General features: G+C 40.9%; 2 protein-coding genes across 10 annotated transcripts in view; one reads left to right on the top strand and one right to left on the bottom strand.

The window, feature by feature from the left end:
* LOC132399255 (uncharacterized protein C7orf50 homolog) overlaps nt 1-20,047 on the top strand; it is a 393,915-nt gene that overhangs the window by 312,346 nt on the left and 61,522 nt on the right. The window lies entirely within an intron of this gene.
* Nucleotides 1-20,047, bottom strand: part of LOC132399254 (probable G-protein coupled receptor 146) — a 167,846-nt gene that overhangs the window by 121,955 nt on the left and 25,844 nt on the right. Inside the window, exon 2 of one of the 8 annotated variants that reach the window (XR_009513922.1) lies at nt 13,269-13,346. The exons of the other annotated variants lie outside the window; for them this stretch is intronic. The gene's annotated coding sequence lies outside the window, so the exon portion shown is untranslated. The remainder of the gene's footprint in view (nt 1-13,268; nt 13,347-20,047) is intronic. 8 annotated transcript variants of the gene reach the window in all.

The following is a 20,047-nucleotide window of genomic DNA, read 5'->3' as shown; positions in this document are numbered from 1 at the left end:
GGACCCACCATCATAGAAGCCTATTTTAAACACACTGGATTGATCAGCCATGTATTGAGATCAACTACCCAGTAGAGGTACAATAGTATAACCCACTTAACAGAATTGCTTCCATGCATCCTGGCCATGAGTAATCAGGCTAATCATTTTTTCTCTCAGTAATCTATAAGGTGATGGGTCAGAACTGCTATTGTGAGGCAGCTTCTCAATAATAATCTGCTCGGGGATGCTTAGTTAGGGTTGCAGAGTGTGTGCCATCCTTGTCCCAGCCATAGACAATTGAACAAAATTCCAGAAGTGAAGTGAGTCTGACTACACTACATGAATCGAGCAGAAAGCTGGTCAGAGGCTGGGTAACCTGCAGTGAATTTGTTCTTAATTACCAACATGCACGGCACCGAAGGCTGCCATAAAATAGAATATTCTGCACTTACTCAGAGAATTGGAGCTCCAGTAACAATCAAGAAATTCAACACCATTCAGTGCAAAGCAATGGAGTGGGTCTAACTGGCACCCATACTTAAACCACCAGGATTATCTGGCTGTAGTATGCACTGCAGTGACTCACCAAGACGTCTCTTACAACTTCCCAGACTTAGAAATATTTCATCATTCCATAAACATGAGATACTACAGATGCTGGAAATGCACAGCAGCACACAAAAAAACCTGGAGGAACTCATCAGATCAGACAGCATCTATGGGAGGGAATAAACAGTTGGTGTATTGGGCCAAGACCTTTCATCAGGCCTGGAAAGGAAAGGGAAGAAGCCAGAATAAGAAGGTTGGTGGGAGGTGTGGATGAGTATAAACTGGAAGGTGATAGATGAAATCAGGTGAGGGGGAAGGTGGGTGTGGGGGGGGGGAATGGGGAATGAAGTGAGAAGCTGGGAGTTGATAAGTGAAAAAGGTAAAGGGCTGAAGAACAAGGAATCTGATTGGAGATGAGAGTGGACCATGGGAGAAAAGGAAGGAGAAGGGGGCATCAGAGAGAGGTGATGGGGTGAGAGGTGAAAACCATGGACTGACCTATCCTTAAGGTCATGGGAAGTAGAATTAAAATGGGAGGCCACCAGGAAATCCTCTATTGTGACAGGCAGAGTGAACGTGCTCAATGAAGTGTTCCCCCAATCTCAGTCAATTCCATCATCATTGCAGTCAAATTCCTACACTTGCATAGCATCACTGTCAATGAAAACTTCCTGCATAGAGTGCAGTGAGACATACCAGCTTTTAAAGAGAAATTATGAACAGGCATTTATAATGCTGTTTTTACCGATGTTGCCCAGAGAATGAATTAAAACAAAAGTAAGTTGTATGGAAGGGACCTGGCCGTTCAGGCTACTCTACTAGCATGGTACTTAAACTCCTCATAAGCCTCCTCCAAATCCTCTTCCATGTACTTAAACTGTATTGAAGTTTGACCTATTCCCATTGTAAGCATTTGAGTGCAAAATCTCAGCTGACACAATAGTTGAATACTGGGGAGGTGCTACTCTGTCAAAGATGCCATCTGAGAAGTGAGCCATACTGAGCTGCTGTAGGTGTCTCATTTTTGAAGGGGAAATGCTGAATCTGTATGCTCACTTGGCTGAAACCTTCAAATGGATTATCTAGCCATTTTCATTTTGCTACCTGTAGAATCTTGCAAACTACCTATGCAAACTACCTGAAGCAGCTACTCGATTTCCACAGTATTTAATACTGCGGAACACGCCTGAGTACCCCGAGGTAGTGAAAGTTATTAAGAAAATACATATTTCACATTTTCTTTATAATCTTCTATTCCCTTATGTTTATTGAGCTTCATCTTAAATTTATAGTGTTACTTGATTCAGTCAGACACCAGCTTTGAAATTGTTCTTTATATCATGCATTTATGTTCGAGATTGATGTAAATTGTGTCCTGGAGACAGATTTGCAAATTGATAAAACTTTCTACCATAACCTTGGAAAATCAAGACTTGCCCTTCAATATGATTGCTCTCATCTACTGTCATGTTGATAAATCAGCTGTTTGTGTTTGTAACTGTGAAGTATGAAATACTTTAATGGTTTCTGATTTAGGTTTTGCTAAATGAAATTGTTTTCTGTAAAGCCAGGTCATTCAAAGTGGCTACTATTCAATACTTTATCTTCAAATGTTAATGTTTAAAGATTATTGCAGTGGCTTTTGTGATAGTTGAACATTACTCTGCAATTATTGCTCACCATAAGTCTGAATTACTCATTACTTGAGTCTACACTAACTGTGATTGCGAAACCTGTGGTTAGAACATCAAAATATTTGGTTCCAGATCATAGTTGGAGTTGTCAGAGCCTAAATTTACAAAGCTCCTCATCTTCAAGACAATGCTTAGCATTTCCAGTGAATTACCTATTTTGTAAACTGTGTTATGTCAGCCAATTTGCACAGAACGGGACTCTACAAATAACAAGTACTATGTTTGCTGGAGCTGTTTAGGATGGTTTAAGCTAATTTGGCAGGGGGATGGGACCCAGAGTGATAGGGCTGACGTTGGAGTAGTTGGTTTACAAAGAAGCCCCACCATCCAGGACATGCCCTCTTCTCACTGGTACCGTCAGGAAGGAGGTACAGAAGCCTGAAGGCACACACTCAGTGATTCAGAAACAGCTTCTTTCCCTCTTCCAAATGATTTCTAAATAGACGTTAAACCCACAAATCCAATTTTTTTTTTGTTTCTGTGTTACTTATTTTAACTTAACTATTTAATATACATATATACTAATGTTAATCACTTTTTTCTATATAGATCAGTTATTACATTGTACTGCTGCCGCAAAGTTAATACATTTCACGACATATGCCGGTAAATATTAAACCTGATTCTGATTCTGAAGAGAGGCAGTGTGCAGTGAAACTGCTAGCAAGAGGAGGTTGATGATAGAGTCAAATTGCAGTGAATGGGATGAGTTGTGATGGAGAAGGGGGATAGAATCGAAAAGCATGAAGAATACAGGACTGAAGGTGTTGTATTTGAATGCATGAAGTACATGGACTTGTAGCAGTTACAGATTGACATAACTGATGTACAGTGTGACATTGTAGGCTTCACTGAATTGTGGCTCAAAGAACTTTATAGCTGGAAGATTAACGTCCAAGGATACACATTGTATTGAAAGGACAGGCAGATCAGAAGAGGAGTGGGGTGGCTCTATTGCTAAGAAATGAAATCAAGTGATTAGAAAGAGGAGACACAGAATTAAAAGGTGTACAATCGGTGTGGGTAGAGGAAATAAACTGCAAGGTTATAAGACCCTGATGGGAGCTATTTACAGACCTCCAAACAGAAGAAAAGATGTGGTCTACAAATTACAATGGGAGATAGAAAATGCATGTCAAAGGGCAATGTAATGATAGTCGTGTAGACTGGGAAAATCAGGTTAGTGCTGGATCCCAAGAGGGGGATGCCTACGAGATGGCTTCTTACAGCAGCTTGTGGTTGAACCCTTTCGGGGATCAGCTATTCTGTACTGGGTGTTGCGCAATGAACCACAACTGATTAGAGAGCTCAAGATGATGGAAACCATAGGGGCCAGTGATCATAATATGATAGAAATCACCTTGCAATTTGAGGAAGAGAAGCAGGTGTATCAGTATTGCAGTGAAGTAAAGGGAACTACAGAGGTATGAGAGTGAAGCTAGCCAAAATTGATTGGTAAGGACGCTAGCAGGGATGATGGCAAATCAGTAATGGCTAATGCCTGGAATTCCTGGGAGCAATTCAGAACATGCAGGATAGATTCTAAAAGCAAGGTAACACAACAGTCAAAGCAAAAGACAGGGCACATAATTAAGCAAAAAGTAGTAGAAAGTAAGAGGATTGAGAAGTTTGTTAAAACCAACAGAAGGCAACTAAATAGTTATCAAGAAGGAAAAGGAAAATACCAAAAGTTTCTTCAAATACATAAAGTGTAAATGAGAGGTGGGAGTAGATATTGGGCTGCTGGAAAATGATGCTAGGAAGTAGTAATAGGGGCCAAGGAAATTGCATATGAACTGAATAAGTATTTTGCATCAGTCTTCACCGTGGAAGACAAGTAGTACACCAGATATTCTAGAGTGTCAGGGAGTAGAAGTGTGTGAAGTTGCAATTAGTAAGGAGAAAATGCTTGGGAAACTGAAAGGTCTGAAGGTAGATAAATCACCTGGTCAATATGGTATACTCCCCAATGTTTTGAAAGAGGTGGCTAAAGAGATTTTGGAGCCAAACAATGGATTCTGACTTGGTTCCGGATGACTGAAGAATTGCAAATGTTACTGTACTCTTCAAGGCAGAAAAAAGGAAATTACAGGTCAGTTAGTCTAACCTCAGTGGCTGAGAAGATGTTGGAGTTGATTGATAAGGATGTGGTTTCAGGGTACTTGGAGGCACACGATAAATTAGGCAGACAGACAGACATACTTTATTGATCCCGAGGGAAATTGACCATAGTCAGCATGGATTCCTCAAGGGAAAATATTGCCTAACATATCTGTTGGAATTATTTGAAGCAATAACAATTCGGATAGACAAAGGAGAACCAGTTGATGTTGGGCATTTGGATTTTCAGATGGCCTTTGACAAGCTGCCACGCATGAGGCTGCTAAACAAGTTAATAGCCTGTGGTATTACAGGAAATATTCTAGCATGGATTGCATATTGATTGATTGGCTGGAGGCAGAGAGCGGGAATACTTTTCTGGTGGCAAGTGGTGTTGCATAGGGATCTGTGTTAGGAATTCTTCTCTTTATGTTATATGTCATTGACTTGGATGATGGAATTGATGGCTTTGTGGCTATGTTTGCAGACAATATGAAGATAGCTGGAGGAGCAGATGGTGTTGAGGAAGCAGAGTGGCTACAGAAGACAGATTAGGAGAATGAGTAAAGAAGTGGCAGATGGAATACAGAATCGGGAAATGTATGGTCACGCACTTTGGTAGAAGAAATAAAAGAGTAGACTACTTTCTAAATGGAGATAAAATTCAAAAATCTGAGCTGCAAAGGGACTTGGGAGTCCCTAAAGATTAATTTGCCAGTTGAGTCAGTGGTGAGAAAGGAAATGTGATGTTAGCATTCATTTCAAGAGGACTAGAATATAAAAGTAAGGATGAGGCTTTAAAAAGCACTGATTAGTCTTCATGACATATTGTGAGCAGTTTTGAGCCCCTTAAATAGGAAATGATGTGTTGGCATTGGAGAGGGTTTAAAGGAGGATCATGAAAATGATTCCAGTATTGAAAGGCTTGTCATGGGTCTGGACCTGTACTCACTGGAATTCAGAAGAATGAGAGGTGACCTTATCGAAACATTGAATATTGAAATGCCTTGATAGAATGGATGTGGAGAGAATGTTCCCTCTCATGGAGGAGTCTAAGACCAGAGGACACAGCCCCAGAATACAGGAATGTCAGTTAAGTACAGGGATGAGGAGGAATTTCTTTAGCCATGGAGTGGTGAATCTATGGAATTCATTACCACGTGCGGCTGTGGAGGCCAAGTCATTGGGTATATTTAAGGCAGGGGTTGATAGATTCTTGTTCAGTCAGGGCATGAAGGGATACAGGGAGAAGGCAGGAGATTGGAGAGGGAAGTGGATCGGCCATGATGAAATGGCAGAGCAGACTCGATGGGCTGAATGGCTTAATTCCACTCCTATGTCTTAGCTGGAATATCTAGTTTAGCTGTTTGATGGTGGAATGTTGACAGACATCAGGAGTGGTCTCGGTTCTGTGTATCTTGCTTTTTGGGTCCCCTGCACTACCATAACTAACAGATGACAATGTGGAGAGAATCCATTTTGTTCACCATTTACACCATGTCCCCTCTGCACGAAGAAAAGTTGATGCCCCAAGCTTTAAAGTTCAAAGTAAATGTATTGCCCAAGTACCCATATGTCACCATATACAACCCCGAGATTCATTTTCTTTCAGGCATACTCACTAAATCCATGATAGAATAATAACCATAATAGAATCAATGAACATCAACTTGGGTGTTCAACCAGTGTGCAAAAGAGAGCAAACTGTGCAAATATAAAAATAAATAAATAATAATAACCATCATCATCATCATAAATAAGCAATAAATATCAAGATTACGTGCTCAAACCTGGACCTAGATTCAAACATGCAATTTGAATTGGGATTCCTCTCTGCGAACCAGGTCAATAAGTTAATCTGCAGCCTGTAACTCTATGCTGATTTTGTTTTCCTATGCTTATGTCTTGATTTTGCTCTCTGTGGTCAACCTTGTCACTATAGCAACAGTCTATCAATATAAACTATTACTATCAATGTATAGATGTATTCCCTACAGATGGTCTTAAAACTTATTTACACATCGTTCCCAACCACATAATACAGTGACAGCCGCCAGTATTGTCAACACAATTACCAGTCAGCATGGAGATGTTTCCCAAATTCCCCCTCACTCATCTCAGTGACCACACATCTGTAATTTGGACTGATGTAGCTCATTTGCACCGGCTGCATTTTGCTGGAGAAATCTTGCCTTAATTTGGAAAGATTGCTGGAATTTTGAGTACGTACTGTTCGCTGAAGTTCTTGAGAATTTTTGAAAATCTCTGAACAGGAACCAAAATACTGTGGATATTGCAAATCTTGGGGGGGGAAAAAGAACAGAAGATCATGAAATTCTTAGGACATTGTGGAGCATCAATGCAGAAATAGTCATCACATGCAGAGGTCACCAACCTGAGAAATTAACTTTGCTTCTCTCTCCACCTATGCTGCCTAATCTTTGGCGTATTCAATGTATTTTGTGTTTTCATTTCTGTGAACAGGCTTTATTCATTTAGTAGTTTGTTCAGTAATTAGACTGCTGCAAAATTGCCTCTCATCCATTGTGTATGTTATCAATAAACTGTGCACTGAAATTAGTTTGGTGTTGCATGGTCTCATGGTCACACACGGGCAGGTGCCTGATGTCGCCCTGTGGTCAGGAACGTGCTGAAGAGAAGCTAACTTCTCAAAAAATCAGAGCCGTTTGAAGGAACAATTAGACCAGAGGGCTCCATTATTGTTGAGCTCCAAATCCCCACACCACTGTCAATTATTCCTGCATCCTCCTCCAGCTCGTCTACCCTGACATTTAGGTGATCCTACAGGTCTCACCTCTTGTCCACCTACTGTTTTGCTCAGCCATTGCTGTCGTTCCTTCAGGAGCTCGCACCTAACACCTTGGAATTTGCTCTATCTCCCTGACCCCACCCATCAACAATAGTTTGAGTAGAAGCTGGTAGCAGGAACTACTGATAATACAATCTCAAATATATTTGACCTATAAAATGTAATCAACATTTAAAACAAAGTCAAAATGAGCACTTGGAATGGTAAATTAAATTCACTGCAAAGAAAAATGGCAGTGGACCAAGCCAATATTTATGCTTCACATGTATTACTTCCATCCCACATTTTATTTTCAATTTAACACCATTAAATTTGCATTACCTTTCCCTTGTTTACCATTCTTCTCTTAACTACATCCCTGCTGCCCCCGATCTACTGCTAGTGTACACATAATCTACTATCTAAATGCCCACTGGGGAAGGGAATTTTCCCTTGCATCCCCTTTAGTTAATTTGCGATTTTCCTATCTTCATGAATTCTAGCTGAATATTGAAATTTAAAATAATTGTGTTAACTCAGTGTTAATCTTAATCTACCCCTTACATTCAAGCACTGCAGATAAACTAAATATTGGAATGAAGTTCATAATCAAGTGTTTGGGAGCCTGGTAATCCACTGTGAATATTCTTCTAGACTGCAGCAAATGAATAGCAGATGCATGTTTAGTGGGTTGGAACACCATATTAATGGGGCCAAGTTAACTCTGATCATGTACTAATCCAGCCTCCCCTTAAATACATCCATGCTACATTCCTTCCTCCCTCTAGCCCGGGGGTCGGCAACCCGCGGCTCCGGAGCCACATGTGGCTCTTTTACGTCTGTGCTGCGGCTCCCTGTTGCTTTGGGAAATAATTGGTTGTGGCGACCCTTTTCCTGGCACATCCGAACCGACTCACAATAAGATAGCCTACGGGGGTTTGCGAGCACAGAGCTTTGGAGCCTCTGCGCCATGGGGGGGGGGCAGGTTGAGGGAGGCTTAAAAGTGAGGCTGAAGATTTCGAATAAAGTTTTTTTCCTTCGACTGCAGCTACCGACTCCGTGTCGTAATTTTAGCGCTGCGTGTAGCACACCGCTACATGGTCAGTATTTAATTAATATGTATTTTATGTTAGTTTGTTAGTTTTTGAAATGTAAATCTAAATTTGAAGATTATGGTGATCTTGTACAATCTAAATAAGACGTTGTGGCGACCCATTTGCTGACACATCCGAACCGGCTCACAATTAGCCAGCGTTCAGGCTAAGGGAGATAGCCTACGGGGGTTTGTGAGTACGTGTCTTTTGCAGCATCCGCACCCATGGGGGGCGGGTTGAGGGAGGCTTAAAAGCAAGGCTGTTTAGTTCGAATAAAGCTATCTTTGACTGCAGTTTACTGACTGCGTGTAGCAACCGCTACAACGTGTTTTTATCGCTGGCTGTCCAGAGGGGAGGTGCTGAAACGCTTTGTCGCGCGTCTGGAAGAAGTGAAAACTTTCCTGGGCAGCAAAGGGCTCAACTTTCCTGAGCTGGAACAGCCAGAGTGGCTGGAAAAGCTACACTTCATGGACATGACAGCGCACCTGAACACGCTGAACACAGCTCTTCAACGGGGTAAGGACGTACAGCCCTGCACATGTTGGAGGATGTTTTGCATTCGAGCGCAAGTTGACGTTGCTTGCCAGAGATTTACAGAAAGGCACATTGTCTCACTTCCCCAATTTGAGAGAGTTCAAACAATGTCACGACATGATAAATTCGGAGTATTTACATTCTGCAATCATCGCAATGCAAACATCGTTTGGGAAACGCTTCTGTGAGTTCAGAGAGGAAAAAAACACATTATCCTTCCCGGTCACTCCCCTAAGCATCGATCCATCCCTACTGAATACGACTGCATTGTCAGGTGTGAGTCAACCTGAACAAGGATGATAAATATTTTAATTGCGTATTATTTTACGTATATTCATATGTTTTCATTGTTCAGTGAAATAGTCCTTTTATTTTTCAGGTTGACAGCTGGCTGACGTTATTTTTGGTTTGCTGCTGGCGGCAAATTTAAGTTTGGCGTTTTTCATAAATACAAGAAGGACTCAAATAGACGTTGAGTATTTTACTTAAAAGTAACCTTCAACCCAACGTCTTTCTTTCGGAGTTCAAAATGTTTTTGTTGCATGCAGAAATGTAATTTCGTTTTCTCTGCAGGAGTTCATCAATTTCATAAATGCAACACATTATAGTTTATTTATACATAGCATAAAGGCAAAACAAAACGTTGTATGCAGTGTTATTTCATTTTAAATGTCAGACGGGTTTTGCGGCTCCCAGTGTTTTCTTTTCTGTGGGAAACGGGTCCAAGTGGCTCTTTCAGTGGTAAAGGTTGCTGACCCCTGCTCTAGCCCATAGGCTATTTTCTTCCATTCTTCAGTTCCACTTTCCAAACAAGATTAGTGGGCAATTCACAAGCCTGGGTGCCATCTTTTGCAAATCTACCAACTAAGGAGGCAGCTGTTGTTAAAGTGATTAGGTTGGTATGAAGAATTGACCTTGTCTTGGTTTGATTGCTCTTCTGCCATGGGATCAGGGACGCAGCGGGGGAAAAAAGCATTTTGCCCAGGATCTCACAGCAATACTAGACCGCAGTACGCTGAGGAAAATAAAATCCTTTTTAGCAGAGAACAGTACAGCACAGGTACAAGCTGTTTAACTGTGCCAAACATGATGCCAATCCAAAGTTATCGCATCTGCCTGCTCATAGTCTATCTCCCTCCATTCCCTTCCTGTTTATGTGTCTGTCTAAATGGCTCTTACTCATTGTTATGGTATTTGCTTCCACCTTTTCCCCCTGGCAGTCTGTTCAAGGCACCTAACACTCTCCATATTTTAAAATAATTGCCTCATAAATTTCCTTTAAACCTTCCCCCTCTTACCTTAAAGCTATGATCCCTCATATCCACCTACTTATTATATGTTCCTCTTAGTTCCAGAGTTCTGTGCAAAAGTGTTAAGCACCTATGCTGTAGATAGCCCGGGTTCCTAAGTCTTTTGCACAGTACTGTAGTAATTTTGTGTATTGCACTGTACTGCTGCCACAAAAACAAATTTCATTATACATGAGTGATGATAAACCTGATTCTGATATGGTTCACCATTGTGGACTGAGAGTGGGAAGGGGGCAGGGAAAGGGGAATCATGGTTGGGTAAAAAGGAAGGGAGCAGGAAGCACCACAAGAGGTATTCTGTAATGATCAATAAACCAAGTGTTTGGAATCAAATGACCTTGCCTATTGTCTCAGGGCTGGGTGAATCTGCATAGTGCCACTCCTGGCCCCTGGCACTACTTCTCTGCCAACTATCCCACATGCCTCCTGTGGCGTTCCACTGTCACTATTCCCAATATCCTTTGCTCCCACCATATGTGCAACCTGGTTCTCAGCTCCAGGTTGCCTAATATAGTACTGTGCTATAGTCTGAGGCAACCTTGCTATATATATGTGCTTAAGACTTTTCCGCAGTACTGCATATACTTGGCAATAGACACAAATTGGTGGAGGAACTCAGCAGGCCAGACTGAGAGTAAACTGTCAATGTTTTGGGCTGAGACCCTTCATCAGGACTGGAAAAAAAGATGAGGAGTCAGAGTAAGAAGATGGGGAGGGAAGGAAGAAGTACAAGGTGGCAGGTGATAGGTGAGAGCAGGAGAGGGGGACGGGTGAAGTAAAGAGCTGGGAAGTTGGTGAAAGAGATAAAGGGCCGGAGAAGGGGGAATCTTGATAGGAGAGGACAGAAGACCATGTTAGAAAGGGAAGGGTGGAGGAACACCAGAGGGAGGTGATGGGTAGGTAAGGAGATAAAGTGAGAGAGGGAAATAGGAAAGGTGAAGGGGGGGGGGGTGGCAATTACCAGCAGTTCAAGAAATCAATGTTCATGCCTCAGATTGGAGGCTACCTAAACAGAATATAAGGTGTTGCTCCTTCAACCTGAGTGTGGCCTCATTGTGGCTGCAGAGGAGACAATGGACTGACATGTCCCATGTTTGTGATTCGACTGAATATACTTATTTCAGGTTGCATCACAAAAAAAACAATCTAAATTAGTTCAATCTCTCTTAATAGCTAATAGTCTCTAATCCAGCCAACACCCTGGTCTGTTGGTTTTGCTGCTAAACTCAAGCAAATACAGAGAACGGTAGTATGGGGCTAAGGAAACGCTTGACATGAAGGTGACGCCAGGAAAGATAAAACTAAGAGAGACAAAAACTTCTGTACTATCACAGTCTTAAAATGCCTCCAACTGGTTCACTGCCAATAAGTTACTTCAAAATTGTAAACAAAGAAAGAAAGATGAGATAATGAGCTGATAATTTGTCTTAGTGATGTTGATTCAGGGATAAACAATGGTCAAGGTAACCAGAGGGAAGCCCTCTGAACTGTCTTAATCAAAACTTTTATGTTCCCCCAACTTGGCCAACAGTACCTTGGTTTAAACCCTTACTCAAAACATGGCTCTTGCAATTATTTAGCTCCCATTCTGATGCTCCAGTCTCTATAGTGGGACTCAAATGCCAAAGCTATTCCCTCAGAAGGGAAAGTGCAACCAGCTAAATCAGAGCTTACTCTTGCCCATTATTTCAGCAATGTATAGTTTATCAAATACAATAGCCTAACCCCCCCCCATTCAAATTCAAGGCTCTATTACCCCAAGGTTAGAATCAGTAATCCAAACTGAACCTTAAATTGAGTAATGCACAGATGGTGTAAGCTGGCTGCAACTCCTAGCTGTTTTAAATTCCTACTCCAGTGAACATCAGTGCTGACATTTTGCCTGGGCAACTCTCCCAAAAAGTGCATATCTTGCAAATGCAAATTGTTTGCTGTGTAATCCACTCCAAAGATTTTAAAATATTCCTTGTTTTAAAGTACCATCTGTTTTGTCAAAATAAGCTTATTGCAGTCACAGTTGGTTGCAATAACAGCTCCAGAGCAGACATGACAATCCTTCCCCACCCCTCCGTGTAGCCTACCCACAACAACGTGAAAGCCAGAAGATGCATTCCACTGCTATTGTTTGTGTAATAGTTATTGATTGGAGTAACAAGCAGAACTCCCCTGGTTTTCTTCAGAATGAAACCATGTGATAGTTTGCATCTATCTCAATGCAATTTAAGTCTAATCTTAAATTTATCAACCCATCAGTGCGGCAATGCCTTCAGCTCTGCACCAAAGTGCTAGTGTGGAATTGTTGCTCAAATCAGTGGAGGAGGAAGGTTGAGGTTGTTTGCGGCAAAGTATTTCAATAGTTTCAGTGCTTTGACAGTGGAAAGACTTAAATTAATTTTGCTCCCAATGCTCGAGTCGAATCTTAGCCCCATCGCTAGGGGAAGAGGCTGGTGGAATGACAGAAGGAAAGTCAAATAATGGAGGAGTAGGCACGCCAAAGTGGAAACCTGAGAATGATGTCCCAATTTAATTGTTTTGGGTTTCCTAGTTCATCCACTGATTTGGCTTGGGAGATCAAAAAAAAAATAGGGGGATTTTAAACTCTGAAATGGAACAAAGATAGAGTTACCTAAAGAAAGAAGTCTTTGGGTGGGGGAAGGGGGCACTCATAAGATCAATTGATTACCACAAGACCTGTCTATACTTACTGAATGGTACCCTGGAAGGGGATTGTTAATTTTATCTCCATTGGTCTTAATGATTAATCCAAAGAATAATCTGGAAACTATTACCATATGGCTGTGATTTATTTTGCAATCCCTGTGTGTTGGATGTTTGATTCAAACGTCAAGAATCCCATTTGGAATCGAATGCAATGAAGCCGTTGCTAGCAGCAAGTACACAGCGTCTTTTCTAATGAATGGTTCCACCTCATATATTTGTTTTGGGTGTTTATTGTGATGGAAGTACAGATTTCAGACTTCTGAAGTTGTTTAGAAGAGAATAAACAGGATAAACTTGCATTACCTATACCATGCATTTAGTGGTTGCTTTATGGCAAAATTAACCAGTGGCGTGCTAATTTGTTGCCTGGGGATTATGTGCTGAGTGAGGAGGCCAGATTACACTCTGAACCATGGCTTCTTGCTCGCCTGTAATTCCTTGGTCATTTAGCAAATACAAAGCTGAGAACACTTACTTTTCTTGCATATTGCACCCAACCATCAAGGCATGCAGCAAGTGTGGCCCAGTGAGGTTCAGATAATTCTGAGAGTCCCTGGTGAGGTAGGAGATGATGTTACATTTACTGTAGTAATGGATCAGTACCTTTGAATTTTCACACTATATTGCCATAAAGTATTGAAGTGATTAAAATTTATTGCTATTAAAATCATCTTTATGATAAAGCTAACAAGGATCACTATGTATTCTGCACGATTACTAAGAAAATAAATAAAATAATGTGTCCAAGTAAGAGAGAGTCTTTCTTCAGCATTTCAAACTCTACTGCTAATTTTTGTATCAGTGTTAAAAGGAGAAAAATGCCCCCAAATATGCTATTTTTTGTTTTATCAATGTATATGTTTTTTTATCTGTTGGGGTATCATTTCAATATCTATCCGCTGAGTAGTTGTTAGTTCAGATTTTTTTGAATAGTTGCTTTATGGTTGCCATGGTGGAGTTTACATCACTGAAATATGCTTGCCGTGAAGTGAGGTGGCAGGGCCAATTTCCCAATAGGTGTGATCTCATCACCTCGTTGTTTAGTGGATAACTCACAATGGTGAATGCAAAATGTTTACAGATCGCTCTCAGGATTAATGTTTTTTTTTCCCCCGTTATGTGTGTCATTCCCATATTTTCTTTGGTTGAGTTCCCATTCATTTTGTTAGACATACTGCCAAGGTAATAATCAAAGGGTGATAATTTTCACAGATTTCAGTTCTTGCTGAGGTGAATTACTGTTGGAAGTTGAAGCCAGTGCCTCACAGTTTTGGATTTTCTGTGGAGGTTTTCAAGTGTTAATTCAGGTTGTTCACACAGCTCGGCACAAGATTTTACTATATGCCAGGTGCTTTTGACATTCACATAAGTTTGAACTAAAGGCAAAGAGAAAGTAAAATGTTGCTTGTAAACATCTTTGTGTTTTGTATCAGTAAAACATCCTTTCTTTGCCAATTTCAGCTTCTTTGCTTCTCTTGTTTGAATATTCCTCAGTCCTCCCAATCACTAGCACTGACACTAATCTGAAACTAGATTCTAGAGAATAGGCAGAAACAGCCCACAAAGTGATTTTTGATTATTACAAACGAGAAAATCTGCAGATGCTGGAAATCCGAGCAACACACACAAAATGCTGGAGGAACTCAGCAGGCCAGGCAGCATCTACGGAAAAGAGTACAGTTGACGTTTTGGGCCCTTCATCAAGACTGGAGGAAAAAAGATAACGAGTCAGAGTTAGAAGGTGGGGGGAGTGGAGGATGAACCACAAGGAGGTAGCTAAAACCGGGAGGTGGGGGAGCTGGAAAGCTGATAGGTGAAAGAGATACAGGACTGGAGAAGGGGGAATCTGATAGGAGAGGACAGAAATGGGGGCGGAGCACCAGAGGGAGGTGATAGGCGGGTAAGGAGATAAGGTGAGAGAGGGAATTATGAATAGGGAATGGTGAAAGGGGGGCATTACTGGAAGAATCCATTCAAAATATCGATGCTCATGCCATCAGGTTGGGGGCTACCCATCCATTTTTGTTTATCTTCTTTTTCATATGTTTTTTGTTGGAAACGGTCCGGAGGAGTTTTGGGTATTTGATCCTCCACAATATTGTACGTGGGAATTTAAACTGGAGGTGGCAGTGTTTTCTGTTTTTGAGGTCGAGTTGCGAGCTCGACATCAACCTGGCACGGATGGAGAGCACGCTCGGGAGCGGTCTGTCACTGGATTGAACTCAGGAACCTCCATTCTCAAGCCCAGTACTGATCTCACTGCGCCACCAGCCAACCTGTGAGGATTCATGAGGATGATTCTGGGAATGAAGGGTTTAACATATGAGGAGCGTTTGGCAGCTTTGGGCCTGTACTCAGTGGAATTTAGAACTATGCATGGGGATCTCATTGAAACCTACCGAATGTTGAAATGATTTGATAAGCTGAATGTGGAGAAGATGTTTCCTGTGGTGGGGGTATACAGAACTAGAGGGTACAGCCTCAAAACTGAGGAGCGACCTTTCAGAACAGAGGTAAGGAGGATTTTTTTTAGCCAGAGAGTAGTGAATCTGTGGAATGTTCTGCCATAGACTGCGGTGGAGGCCAAGTCTGTGAATATATTTAAAATTGAAGTTGATAGTTTCATGATTGGTCGGGGCATCAAAGGACATGGTTTGAAGGTGGGTGTATGGGGTTGAGTGGGAGCCAGGATCAGTTATGATGGAATACTGGAGCAGACTCAATGGGCTGAATGACCTAATACTGCTCCTACGTCTTATGATCTTCACGTGAGGCAGTTCCCTGGTTACAATCGGAAATTGGATTCACAGGTACAATCACAAACATAAACTTTGCTTCTTGCTAGTCCCTACACTTTTCATTGACTTTCTCTCCTAATAGATATCAGCATTTAGTCTATGTTGTTTTAAATAATATTTTGATAAAAGGGGAAATGGAGTTAATTGCGAGGGAGAAATGTCTGCCTCTGTAAATAAGGAAAATTGTACCAATAGTGTTGTATAAATCCTGAGGAATTTCTTTCTATTCATGTTATAAAATCCTGGCAGACGGTAATTTCAATATGCAAGATAGAATCCATCTTTTGTTAAGTCACAAAAAAATCTGTTTCTGTTTTTGATAGCACTGTAATTGAAACTATTCTGAGTTTTTCAAATTCCTAGGTGACTGCAGAACAGCTTGAGCTCAAAGCGAAAGCAGGGAAGCATAGAAATTGGGCACAGGACTGACATTGGGGAAGGTTTTAAATTTATTGAGAGCACCAGTCATCGGCATAAACTTCATCGCAGAGGTGTCCTATATAGGGTTGGTGCTCTGAATGTGTATGGCTACAGGACATTTTGACACCAGATACCAACTATTGATGTGAGTTGTGAGTTTCAGAATGAGAATGGATCCACATACCCAAATGGATCACTTCCAAAAGGCAACAAAGGAAGACCTTGGAGGATGATTTGCCCCTTTACTTAGCAGCTAACTCAAGAAATCATTTGGTTACATTCTTAGATTGGGGCAGTAACTGTAGAGGAAGTCAAAATGAGTTTCCATCTGGAACATAATTAAATTAAAATATGTAAATATTTTTAAAAAATTGTTTATTTACTTGCAGTGCACGTCTCCTCACAACATTTCAGGCCTCAGGACCTATTGCACACATTAAATAATTCTGCAAGATAATGTTGACTATGGGAATGTAATCAAACCCTACACACAGCAGTAACTTTACATCTCCAATAAAGAGACAATGATAATAAGTTTAAAACAATAAATTCAATTGTATATTTGTAATCTTCTGAAGATTTATTTATTTTGATAAAGGCTTTAAATCTCTTAATTGTATTGCAAGGTCTCAAAGTTCCTGTGAAATGTGTAAAATATCCTTTTGTGCTATCTTGGAGCAACCTTTGGGAGTTCCAGTGATCTGGCCACCATGTATTTATCTTTCATTTGCCATCTTACTGCTCTCTCTGCCAATTAGAGATTGTTGTGCTTTTAAAAAAATGACTATAATGACTGCATTTTTAAAGCATTTAATTGACTGTAAAACTTTGGAAAATGCAATTTGTTCCTACTTCGGCTTTTTAAGTGCTTTCAGTGAGCCTACAAACCTTGCATTCATGAGACGTATCACTGCTTATTGAGCGATAGCCGAGTCCCACCTGTAATATAGTCTTTCGTTGTAGTCATTTTGGGAGCACTTTGGCACTTTAAATATCTTCTGCCAGAAAAGTTCTTTAATTATCTCTAGGCTTAAACTACTGAGTAACATGCACAAAATGCTGGAGGAACTCAGCAGGTCAGGTAGCATCTGTGGAAAGGAATGAACAGTTAAGGCTTTGGACCGAGGCCCTTCATCAGGACTACTGAGGTGCTGTTATTTAGTGCATTTAGTGTAATAGTAAAACAAATCACCATTGTCAATTTCTGTTTACCATCTACTAAAACAATTGTGCAGTTCAAGGCTTGTGCAGCAGGAGTCATTGGGTTTATTGTAGATATGCTGGCTTTTTCAAAGAGCCATCAGTCTATGTAATCCCAATATTCCTTAAGTATCCCTTTACATTTTCTCAAATTAGTTTAAACAAAATAACCAGATATCTAGCCTCAGTGGGATCTGAAAATCTGCTAAAAAATACAATACTTTTAAATCCTTGTAACATTTTCATCATATCCCCTGCTTTACCCCCAAAAAGCTTTTGAATCAAGTTATATACCTGTATTGGCATGGGGGATATGCTTGTCTTAAAAAAATCAACATACTGAAAATAAAGAAAATCTGCAAATCCTTCGTCTCATTGACTTCTTAATGAGTGTCACTGCAATTATGTTGTTAAGTCTATTGTGTACTTGGTTTAGAGAAAGCTATTTTAAACTGCTCAAAATCAAAGCAATTGTTCTCTCCTACTTGCAATGTTGACTTAGCACTGGTGAATGTTTGTTGCAATATCCCTTGAAAGTAGTGGGGAAAAAAGCAGTTGTGTTGGTATTTCAAGAATAATATCATTCAAGTGTAGCATCCAGCTTTCAGTTTGTGTTTGTTTTTGTTCAGATTTTGATTGAGATTATAACAATAGTAATTGCAACATGATTTAAATTTAAGGAAATCTGAAAAAAATATGCTGTACAAAATATATTGACAATATCACAAGGCAGAGAGTCATACAGCACCAGAAAATATAGCCCTTCAGTCTATCAAGTGTCTATTTTAATCTAATTTTGCAGCACTTGGCCTATAGCCTTTGATGTCTTTTTGCTTCTAGCGCTCAACTAAATACTAATTAAGTGTTGTGCCTGCTCCCGCTCCCACTTCAAGCATTGCACCCCCAATTTCAATCACCCCTCTGGGACTAAAGAGTTATGCTGCAAATCTGTTCTAAATCTTCTGCCCCTCCACCTTAATCCTATGTCCTCTTGTAAGGAACACATTTTTCAATACAGCCATCTGTATGCTTCTCATAATTTTGTATCCCTCAGTCAAGTCCATTCTGAACCAACTCCAAATCAAGGAGAAAAACAAGTTTATTCAGTCTCTCCTCATGACAGAAATACTTCATCCCAGGTAATATCCTAACGAATCTCCACTGCACCTCTCCAGTGCACTCACATCCTTCCTAACAGTGTGGTGACCGTAAAAACACAATGTTGTTCAGCTTTGTCTTCATGTTTTATATCGTTGTACCATAACCTCCCTGCTCTTATATTTCATCCCGCAAGTAACAAAGAACAATGTCCCACCTGTCTTTCCATCACTGTCAAAGCCTTGGTCACTTGCTCCTTGCCCTAATACAAGAAGTCAACATAGTGCTATAATCTTGAATCTGGTTGCAGTCTCTAAAGGAACATTCATTCCCACTGTTTATCAGCATAGATGAATTATTCTAGAGAAAGGTATGTCCTGAATCTTATCTGACCACCTGCCTCCCTTCCTCCCTTGACCTGGTTCCCTTCCTCCCTTGACCTGGTGGTCACCCATTGCCTCTTTCACTGCATGTCCTTCAAAATCAGGGTAGCCATCTTGAAGAATGTGCCTTCGGCTGATCTTAATCTCTAAAACCCAGCGATCAAGCTGGTCAAAGTAGAGGTGCTTCCATCAAATGTGATCACCAGGCTACAAGGTGCATCTATGAATTCCCACATGTTGCCGGCTTTACAGCATATGTGACAGATATGACCATAAGATACAGGAGCAGAAGTAGGCCATTTGGCCCATCAAGTCTGCTCCGCCATTCAGTCATGGGCTGAATCAATTTTTCCAGCCATCCCCACTCCCCTGCCTTCACCCCATAGCCTTTGATGCCCTGGCTAATCAAGAACCTAAACACAAGGAAATCTGCAGATGCTGGAAGTTCAAGCAACACACACAAAATGCTGGTGGAACGCAGCAGGCCAGGCAGCATCTATAGGAAGAAGTACAGTTAACGATTTGGTCCGAGACCCTGACAAGTGTCCTGATGAAGGGTCTTGGCCCAAAACGTCAACTGTACTTTTTCCTATTGATGCTGCCTGGCCTGCTGCATTCCACCAGCATTTTGTGTGTGTTAATCAAGAACCTATCTATCGTTCCCTTATATACACCCAATGACCTGGCCTCCACAGCTGCTCGTGGCAACAAATTCCACAGATTTACCACCCTAAACTAAAGTAATTTCTCCACATCTCAGTTCTAAAAGGAGATCCTTCAATCTTGAAGTTGTGCCTTTTGTCCCAGACTCCACTACCATGGGAAATAACTTTGCCATATCTAATCTGTTCAGGCCTTTTAACATTCAGAATGTTTCTATGAGATCACCCCTCATTCTCCTGAATTCCAAGGAATACAGCCCAAGAGCTGCCAGACATTTCTCATACGGTAACCCTTTCATTATTGGAATCATTTTCGTGAACCTTCTCTGAACCCTTTCCAATGTCAGTGTATTCATTCTAAAATTAGGAGCCCAAAACTGCACACAGTACTCCAAGTGTGGTCTCATGAGTGCCTTGTAGAGCCTCAACATCACATCCCTGCTCTTATATTCTATACCTCTAGAAATAAATGCCAACATTGCATTCGCCTTCTTCACAACTGACTCAGCCTGGAGGTTAACCTTTAGGGTATCTTGCATGAGGACTCCCAAGTCCCTTTGCATCTCTGCATTTTGAATTCTCTCCCTATCCAGATAATAGTCTGCCCGTTTATTTCTTCCACCGAAGTGCATGACCATACACTTTCCAACATTGTATTTCATTTGCCACTTCTTTGTCATTCTCCTAAACTAT

This window comes from Hypanus sabinus, chromosome 9 (assembly GCF_030144855.1).
Source record: "Hypanus sabinus isolate sHypSab1 chromosome 9, sHypSab1.hap1, whole genome shotgun sequence".
In the NCBI taxonomy this organism is placed as follows: Eukaryota; Metazoa; Chordata; class Chondrichthyes; order Myliobatiformes; family Dasyatidae; genus Hypanus; species Hypanus sabinus.
This window is presented reverse-complemented; position numbering and strand designations above follow the sequence as displayed.